The sequence below is a fragment of the Salvia splendens genome, chromosome 8, assembly GCF_004379255.2.
Source record: "Salvia splendens isolate huo1 chromosome 8, SspV2, whole genome shotgun sequence".
NCBI lineage: Eukaryota > Viridiplantae > Streptophyta > Magnoliopsida > Lamiales > Lamiaceae > Salvia > Salvia splendens.
The window spans coordinates 17,991,328-18,001,333 of NC_056039.1; the positions used below are offsets into that span (position 1 = coordinate 17,991,328).

General features: G+C 40.2%; 1 long non-coding RNA gene across 1 annotated transcript; it reads left to right on the top strand.

Moving 5' to 3' along the window:
• Window positions 1-539: 539 nt before the first annotated feature.
• On the top strand, window positions 540-2,135 carry LOC121743943. The gene is made up of 2 exons (XR_006038350.1): window positions 540-847; window positions 1,255-2,135. It is a non-coding gene; the product is annotated as an uncharacterized LOC121743943 (long non-coding RNA).
• Window positions 2,136-10,006: the final 7,871 nt, after the last annotated feature.

Below are 10,006 nucleotides of genomic sequence, written 5' to 3' on the forward strand. Positions count from 1 at the left end.
TCTTTTCACATAGCTCATTTCTAGCTTTATTGTGACCAACTTTAATATATTATTTCTCACTCACCGGGAATCGGATTTGAGAAAATGAATATACTACGGTCATCTACTCGGAACGTAGATCGACGTTATTGCATTTAATTTTGTAAATATAAATATCTTGTAATATTTATTATTAGTCAAAAATCATTTGACCAAGCACGATTCCAACATAACCAAATTAGGAAGAAACAAGCGTTTAGGAGTTTGATAAAATTGAGAGGAATATACTTTTCTCTTGAGGCCGTGCAGTCGGAAGACGAAAGAGCCGAGTTGATCAACGGCTTCGTCTCGGGAAAGATCGGAGTCAGCGGCGTCGGAGAATGCGGAAATGACGGCGGAGGCCTCTTTCTCAAAGGCGTGGTGGTTGGAGCGGATCGTCTGTGAAAATTGAAAAACAATTTGTAATTAGTTAGGTATTTCCTTTCTTTTATCAGCCTATATAAATGGCTTTTATTGTATTTTTTATACCACTTTATTAAAAATGCAGTCTATAATGAAAAACTCTCCCCTTTCATTCTCTCTCTCTTCGTTAAGCTATCTGTAATTTTTCTTCCATTCTCCTTTAATGGAGATTCATCCTTCATCTCCTTCTCCATTTTTCACATGGTATCAGAGCGCAAATCCGCTGCGCGCCTCTGATTACCTATATCTTCTCTATCCTTTTTTTTATTTTTTTCGTTTGCCTCTTTCTTTCGTTTTCATAGAGCTAGGGTTTGTGATTTCGTGAGATTTTTCTGCTGATTGTTCCGGGAGAGTTCTTCAGGCCGGATATGTTGTTGTTTCCCGCCGGAGTTCTTCCGCAAAGTCGGTCAGTTATTTTTTCTGTAGTTTCTCCTTTTTCGTCGATCTACATTTTTTGGCAGTTCTTCTCCATTTGTTCTTCTCACTGAAATTGTTATGTTTTCACCAATTGATCGGTGATTTCTCTATCTTCTAATCTCAATTGAGTTTTTCAATTTTCTCAATTTTTTGTTCATTGGATTTGTATGATCCAAGTTTGTATCTCTCTAATTGAATTCGGTTGAGTGTTTTCGTTTTGAGAATATGATTTCTCAAATTTGTTGTTGAATCTGAATATGTTTTCAGATTTATCTCTGGTTTTCCGATTGTATGTCGGATGTTTGTTTTGTTGTTCACCGATTGTTCGGTTTAATCAGTTTCTGTTTTCTCCGATCAAATCGGATCCTCTGTTTTCTAAACCTTTTTCTTCGCCAGATTTGTTGCTTGTTTGGTTGTTGCATCTGCAAGACCTTTGGTTGCTAGGCTGTTGATGCTCTTGCATCGGGTAGGGGATTGGAAATTTGTTGTTGGTGATTGCAACAATTGGTGAATATTTGGTTATATGCTTGAAGTTGCTTAATCAAATTTGTTGTTGTGATGATGATTGTTGATGAGACGATGAAGATGTTTTTCCAAGATGTTTTGGTTGATTTGATGATCCGCATTAGACGGACATTGATACCCAGGAGAGTTCTATTTACTAGATGGTTGGGGAGTTTGGCAGTAGTAATAAGAGTGGAGATGTCCGATAGCTATGTAGCGTCCACAGCTGGTTAGTCATCACAGCTGCACCATTGGACTCATTCTTGAAGAAGACGGCAGCTTTCTCCCTGTCTAACCCAGTCATGCACATCTCTAGTGTGTATACAGGATTATCAACTACGCTGAGCCCAGCACTAGCAGAATAAATGTGCCATTGTTGTTGCTTATCAGAACTTCCCATAACATAGGCTTTGCTTCCACTTGAACCAAGCTTTCCAAATAGCCATCAAGGACAGAAACTTCCTCAGAGAAGGATCGATGAGGGAATGATTGAGCTCCACGAAAGATGAGGCTTCCACGGGTGTACTTCACATCTTGAACAGAAAGGGAAAGGAGCCCAGCCAGCTTGAGTATGGGTGGAATAATTTGTTTTTGTCAAGATAGTAGCATTTGATATGCTTCCATCTTGAGGGAGACTGTGAAAATTAAAAAACAATTTGTAATTAGTTAGGTATTTCCTTTCTTTTATCAGCCTATATAAATGGCTTTTATTGTATTTTTTGTATACCACTTTATTAAAAATGTAGTCTATAATAAAAAACTCTCCCCTTTCATTCTCTCTCTCTTCGTCAAGCTATCTGCAATTTTTCTTCCATTCTCCTTTAATGGAGATTCATCCTTCATCTCCTTCTCCATTTTTCACATCGTCTTTTTGTGATTTTCGAAGGGGACGCGCAGTAAGTGATGCTCCAGTTTAAGGAACTCCGCTAATTTAGACGGCGGCGGCGCGGCGATGGAGTTACAATCCACCTCCATCGGCGACGATGACATTTTCCAATTTTTTATTCTTAACTTTTTTCTTTTCTTTGCTATTAGGGTAAACGGAGAGATAAAGAAAAATAACTACCATATTAACTATTCTTCATAAAATTTCATGCTCCAATGAAAAGGGTATTTGAGGAGGTATTATACTTTCTTTCATTTTAAGAAGGTATCTTTACTTACCTCTTTTGGATAGAAAATATAAAAAATTAGTTATTTTTGTTTGTCTTTTTAATTTACCTTCTTTTCTGGGAGTCCATTACTTTTTAATAACCTTTTTGAGAAGGTAAATGATATATTTTCCCTTTGGAGACGCTCTTACTAATATTGAAGTGGATGATGCGTGACAAGCAGGCAAATATGGCTGGACACGACGCTGCCGTTTCGGGAGTTGCTTAAACTTGTTAAATAACTGAACATTAACTGTCTCGTATTACTCTCTTATCCTTTTTTTTTCCTTTGACTGAGTCTCACTATTTTATGTTCTTTTCATTTTCTGTTTTAATTATTTTATTATAAAATTTTAAATTATTAAAAATATGAGATTCATTATAAAATAAAATATTCATATATTCAAATTGATCATTGTTAAATTATAATTTAATTTAATTTTATAAATTTTATTTGAACAATAGATTTTTAATTGGATAACCGAAGCCCACTTGCTCAGGGGTGAGTGGGCTTCACCGCCCAATAAGAATGCACCATGTGGACGAAATGGCTTACCATCTTTCTCTCCAGAAGGAGATAGTCCACGAGACGAGATGAGATTTTTCATCTGCAACGCCAGTTCGCCGTCGTGTCGGCAAAAAGAGCTCGAGATGATGACGAACTGTATACTGAATGGCCTAAATGCTCCTTCAATTTTATATTTACACCTTCGCAGTTTTTGAAAAACATATTATGAAAAGTTACGTTTTGAGTACTTTTACATTTTTGTTCATTCTTTTGGACGAAAGCTAAAGTTATGAAGTGCATTTTAGTATATTTCCACATTATAAATTAAGCATACTGGATATCAAAAGATAATAATATTCGTTCCTAGGTTAGCTATTATACTTTCAATTTTAGTTTGTTTTAAAAAAAATGTTGCATTTTCTATATTTTTTTAAAAAAAAGTTCTCTGTTACATTAACACATGAAAATATATTTTATCTTTTCCATTTATCACGCAAAATAATTTCTCTCAAAATCTCATATTAACCAAGTGTTATATCTTCTTCGGAACGAAGAAAATATAAACAAAATAACATATACTCCCCCGTCCCATAAAAATAAGGACACTTTCCTTTTTTGTCCTCCCATAAAAATATCTCATTTCCATTTATGGAGATTTTAGGTATAATTGTTAGGTAGAGTAAGTAGAGAGAAAAACATAGCTAATTATTTTAATGAGTGGAGAGAAGAGAGAGATTTATTTCAAAATATAGAAAGTAGACATCTTGAGTGGGATGGATGGAGTATGACTTTTGAAAAGCTTGAGTTTTAATGCACAATTAGTAAAATAAAAGAGAGATAAAAAAAAGTGATAGAAGTATTGTTAGGAAAATTATGTCCCATCTAATTAGAGAGAGCCAGTTTCCTAAAAATAAAAATTTATAATTTTATAGAACAGGCTGAAAAAATAGTTTATATTTTTAAATAATGAATGGAGTATTAAAAATAGTGTGGATATATATTATATTACGGTGAAAGGTATAATAATATATACACAATCTTGAATTTTTTTTTGAAATATTAATGTATAATCTTGATTTTGTACTACAAGTATGTTAGAGTTTAGTACTTCGTTTACTGCAAAGCATCTTTCGAATGCTTGTATGCGTACAACTTTTTATCCATTTTTATCAATATATAAGAAGGAATATTTTGTTGCAATATGTCAGCGCCAGGCGACGACATCAGCTCGGCCGAGGCATCCTAGTACGATCGGCCAGCGCCAGGCGGCGAAGCCTGTTCGGCCGAGGCGTCCCAGCATGCTCGGCTAGCTCCTGGTGCCGGTAGCACTTCGACCGCGTTGGCGCAACATGCTCGGCCAGCGCCAGTCGCCGATGTTGCACCTGCATCGGTAGCGCCCGAGACTTCGGCGAGCACTGCCGCGGTTGCACCAGTTTACGGGCACGTTGAACCGATCAAGGGACATTGGGGGGGGGGGGCGAGTTGATCACCACCCGAAAGAAGAAAAAGAAAACCAAAACGACTGAAAATGAAGTCGTTGTCACCACCCTAGGTACGGAGTCACATGCTGCCACAAATATCGGGGATGGGACAGTGGACCAGTCTGAGGCAACAAAAAGGCCGAGCCGGGTATTCAAGGTCGACGGTTCCTCCAAAAAGAAATCAGCACGGTCCAGCTCTCAGGGCAAGAACATTGAGGATATCTCCTCCGATTGGGAGGATGGTCTTGACGATGACCCCGGTATTCAGAAATGATCATCGCAACGTGGAACATAAGGGGACTGCAGCAATTCCCCACGCAAGCTGCAACAGCCGAGTTCGTTAAGAAGAATAAGGTCGACGTGTTGGGACTTTTGGAGACCAAGCTACTGGAAGATAACTATAAGATCTTCATCAATAATCACTTCAAGGATTGGGACAAAGTTGACAACTTCCCACTAAATGAGAATAGTAGAATTCTTCTACTATGGAACCCGAAGAAAGTGGAGTTGGTACCGTCACTAATCGAGGAGCAAGCCATCTATGCCAAAATCAGGTGCTTGACTTCCAATAATGTCTTCAATTTTGTTTTAGTCTATGGTTTACACACGATTCCCGATAGGCGTCCACTTTGGGACTCCTTGATTGACCATGCTATGCAGGATGAACCCACCCTCCTTAGTGGGGATTTCAATAATGTTATGGCAGAGGATGAGAGAGTAGGAGGGGTCGTCCCGAGGGAGTACGAGATTAAAGACTTGGTTGATACGTGTGCATTGCTCGGCTTGGATGACACTATGTCCACAGGCTGCAAATTCACATGGAGCAATCGGACAATCTCAAGCAAGATTGATCGTGTAAAGGTGAATGACGGGTGGTACTCGAAGGGCTACTTGGCTAGCACCGAATTCCTACCGGCTGGAGCCTATACCGACCATTCTCCCGTAGTCACTACTCTTTTCGGTAACACCGTTTCTTACCCAAAATCCTTCAAATTCTTTAATTTTTGGCTTAAGCATGTAGGGTTCAATAAGCTTGTCGAAGATCACTGGGCGACCGAGACGCAAGGCACAGCGCAGTTCAGGCTGGCGGACAGAATCAGGAAGTTCAAAGGATACCTCAAAGAATTCAACTTCAAAAAATTCAGCGAGCTATCTAAAAGAACTAAGGCAGCCGTGGAGGAACTCGAGACACTCCAGCGCCTGGCGGATGCGGACTCGGCAAACATGGCGCTGAGGGACAGATTGGTCAGCCAGAGGCAAAAGACGGCGTACCTTCAGAACTCGGAAAGGGAGTTTTACATCCAAAAGGCTAAACTTAAACACTCACTCTTGAGTGATAGATGTACATCTTTCTTTCACTCCCTTGTTAATCGTAACAACTCACGGAATTACATTGCCTTTCTTCATAGGAAAGATGGATCTATTACGTGGGACCAAGAGGAGATAATTAAGGAGTTCGTGGACTTTTACTCCGAGCTACTCGGCACGAAGAAGCAGCTGGCCGCTATTGATCTGGACATACTTCGCAGGGGACCCCTTGTGAGTCAGGATGACTGCCGAGACATGGTTCGGCCTATCACGGACGAGGAGGTCAAGACGGCCCTGTTCGACATAGGGAATGACAAGGCGCCCGGGACGGATGGCTTCACATCAGCCTTCTTCAAGAAGCAGTGGGACACTGTGGGCAGGGATGTCACCAGCGCCGTGAAGGAATTCTTTGACACGGGACAGTTGCTTAAGTCCTTCAACACCACGATCGTGTCGTTGATCCCGAAGTCGTCTATCAACCCTACAGTGGGGGACTTCCGACCAATATCACGTTGTAATGTGTTCTACAAGACCATTACGAAGATTTTGGCAACCCGGATGTCTCCACTCCTAGGGAAAGTGGTGGACCTGGTACAATCAGCCTTTATCCCGGGAAGAAGCATTATGGACAACATACATCTTGCACAGGAGCTTATGCGTGGTTACGAAAATAGGAAGAATGTTCCAAAGTGTACAGTGAAGATTGACTTGCGCAAGGCATACGACACCGTGGACTGGGACTTCCTAAGGGCAGTCCTACATGGATTGAATCTTCATCCGAAATTTGTCTTTTGGGTGATGCAATGTGTCACGTCCCCAAAGTTCTCGTTGGCCATCAACGGGAGCCCACACGGTTTTTTCCCCGGCAAAAGGGGTCTTAGACAGGGGGACCCCATGTCGCCTACTCTCTTTATCTTTTGCATGGAATATCTTTCTAGGCTTCTGACGGCCCGCACTTTGAACTCTAATTTTAATTACCATGCAAAATGTGAGAAGGAGAGAATCACACATCTCGCGTTTGCCGATGATCTTATGTTGTTTTGCAGGGGCGATTATATGTCTATGGAGATCCTGGCAAACACGATGGAGGAATTCTCAAATTGTTCGGGACTAGAGATCAATAAGAACAAATCCAACATCTTTGAGGGAGGGAAGTTGGCTAGGAGGGACTTGGACGAGATCAAGGGCATCTTTGGCTTCCCGCTTGGGTCCCTCCCAGTGAGATATCTGGGGGTACCTTTGGACTCGAAGAAGCTAAACATCATGCACTATTCTCCCCTCATCGAGAAGATCGCCTCACTCACTAAGAAGTGGACGGGTAAGAACCTTTCATATGCCGGTAAAACTGAACTCGTACGGTCTGTTTTGCAGGGCGTCGAGTGCTACTGGCTGCAGGTCTTCCCGTTGCCATCAAATGTGAGAGATCGGGTGATTGCAATCTGCCGGGAATTTCTTTGGGGAACAAAGTATAGAGCGGTGGCATGGAAGGACCTTTGCTTGCCCAAGGATGAAGGAGGGCTCGGCCTCCGTGACCTAGGAGCATGGAACAAAGCTCTCCTAGCCCGATACCTTTGGAACATACACGTCAAGAAGGACTCTCTTTGGATCAAGTGGATTCATACCGAATTCATCAAGGGCAAATCGATCTGGGAATGGAAGTTGAAGTCCCGGGACTCCCCACTTTTTAAGAGATTGATCGAGATCAGGGACGAAATGCAAGCCGACTGCCAACAACGAGACGTCGAGAGGCTGTGGGAGAGTTGGTACGCAACAAAAGGGACAACCGAGGCCTATAACTGGTTTAGGCCTAAAGGGGAACGAAGACTCTGGCAAAGGTTCATTTGGAAGGATTTTATCCCTCCAAAGTATTCGTTCACGACCTGGCAGGCGCTAAGGAACCGACTACCGACAAGGGACAGGCTCGGCTACGTGGACATTGACCAATGATGTCCACTCTGTAGCACAGAAACGGAATCAGTGGACCACATCTTCTTCAAGTGCACCAAGACAAGAGAAGTTTGGCGTGTGATCAAGACATGGGTTGGCATGAGGAGGCCGATTACAACCATTCCGAGCGCGATCAAGTGGTTCCTAAAGGAGCGCAGTGGTGTAACGGTGATCCGTAAGGCAAGGAGCCTGGCCCTTATAGCCACGATCAGCTTGATGTGGAGAGCTAGGAATTCCGTAATCTTTGATGGAGCAACCTTTGAGCCGAAGCACCTGATCTTCCAGATAAAGAAGATCACTTACGCTACACTCTACTCCATGTTCCCGCACGAGACGGTCCAAGAGCACCTTGGAGTTTAGAGCCGGGGGACGATGGACTTTACCGACAGTTTTGAAGCACTTAATGATTACTCAAGCCGCTGCACCTACCGGGGTACTCTTTTTCCTCTTGGGGACTTTTTATCCCCTTTGGGGTTTTTGGCCCCGAGAGGTTTTAACGAGGCCCACTTCCGCTTTTGTAGTGTGCGGCGGCTCAGAGACAAAGGGTGAATCACCGAAGGTCGATCGAGGAATAAGGCACACTGGGGTAACTTTGTAACTTTATTGATTATCCTTGCTCCTTTTTGGTCTTTGTACCGTGTCTTTACTTAACCTTGGGAGCTAACGCCCCAAGAGTTTCTTCCCCCCCCCCTCGGCCAACTAGCCTAGGCTTGTTGGTGTGTATTCCCTCGGGTATGTCTGAGTATTATTGTACTTCTTTGTTTTTTATATTCCATTCTTTGATTCACCCAAAAAAAGGACACTTTCCTTTTTCGTCCTCCCATAAAAATATCTCATTTCCATTTATGGAGATTTTAGGTATAATTGTTAGGTAGAGTAAGTAGAGAGAAAAACATAGCTAATTATTTTAATGAGTGGAGAGAAGAGAGAGATTTATTTCAAAATATAGAAAGTAGACATCTTGAGTGGGATGGATGGAGTATGACTTTTGAAAAGCTTGAGTTTTAATGCACAATTAGTAAAATAAAAGAGAGATAAAAAAAGTGATTGAAGTATTGTTAGGAAAATTATGTCCCATCTAATTAGAGAGAGCCAGTTTCCTAAAAATAAAAATTTATAATTTTATAGAACAGGCTGAAAAAATAGTTTATATTTTTAAATAACGAATGGAGTATTAAAAATAGTGTGGATATATATAATATTACGGTGAAAGGTATAATAATATATACACAATCTTGAATTGTTTTTTGAAATATTAATGTATAATCTTGATTTTGTACTACAAGTATGTTAGAGTTTAGTACTTCGTTTACTGCAAAGCATCTTTCGAATGCTTGTATGCGTACAACTTTTTATCCATTTTTATCAATATATAAGAAGGAATATTTTGTTGCAATATGTGTTGCTTACGTACTAATAAAGTGTTTGATTTACATTTAAATACATGAGAAGCATACAGTGGCGGACGCGGGTGGAGGAGGTGAGGGGCTTAAGCCCCTCCCAAACCATTTTTTTAAATAAATTTCTACTGCAAATTTTTTAAAAAAAATTTGAACCTATAGTCAGCCCTCGCCAAGTTAATAGCTTTGATGTCTAAATTATTAGAGGTTTAATGGGAAGGAGGGGCTGAAAATTAAAATCACAGATAAAAACTTTACATCTATGGAGCTGAGTTGAGAAGAGGAAGAAGACGATGAAGGAGTAATAGCAATTAAACTAAGTGAATAAAATAATAAAAGTAATAGTCTATACTAGTGCATATTCCCTATTTAAACTAATAAAAGTAATAGTCTATACTAGTGCCTATTCCCTATTTAAACGGACTACTGCCTGTTCCCTATTCCCTATTCACTAACATACAAATAACTTAAATGAATAAAATAATAAAAGTATAAAAAGTCTGCCTACTGCCCTATTCCCTAATTTAAAAGGCAGGTGTTTAGGTTTACCAAAAGAGTACCAAAAAGAGAATTCCTCCCACAGCCGCTGAACCAAAAAAATCGAAACTCTTCCAACAAATTCCAAAAGAGAATTAATTGTCTTCTTCACAACTTTAATTGTTAGAGTAAGGTTAGTTTTTCCTTTTCTTTTGTCATAGTTTACACAATCACAATGTGTTAGATACTTTAGATTAATTTTGTGATTTATTGAACTATTTTGCTAAATTTCTTTTAGTTACATAGTATTTTGTGATTTATTGAACTATTTTGCTAAATTTCTAATACAGACGATGGAACGGTACTTTAAAA